The sequence below is a fragment of the Hippocampus bargibanti genome, linkage group LG02, assembly GCF_051943395.1.
Source record: "Hippocampus bargibanti isolate YZ-2025 linkage group LG02, ASM5194339v1, whole genome shotgun sequence".
Taxonomy (NCBI): Eukaryota; Metazoa; Chordata; class Actinopteri; order Syngnathiformes; family Syngnathidae; genus Hippocampus; species Hippocampus bargibanti.
The window spans coordinates 13560149-13560424 of record NC_142735.1 but is presented as its reverse complement, the minus strand read 5'-3'; positions in this window follow the sequence as shown (position 1 = coordinate 13560424).

Genomic DNA, 276 nt, shown 5'->3' with positions numbered 1-276 from the left:
GCCAGGAAAAAAAAAAAAAATATATATATATATATATATATATATACACACACACACACAAGAAAGCGCTGTGTGTGCATTGTTGTGTTTGTAGGGGTTAATACGAAGAAATAGTGTTGCAAAAATGGAACTTTGTACTGTAAAAGAAAATGTACATTGAAGAGATGGGGGAACTTTTGCATGCTGCCCATGTATCGTCAGTGAAGAACTGTGCTGATGAAAGTGTCACCATTCTAAGTCATTCTGACAAGGTTTGTACCACTGTATCAACGATGA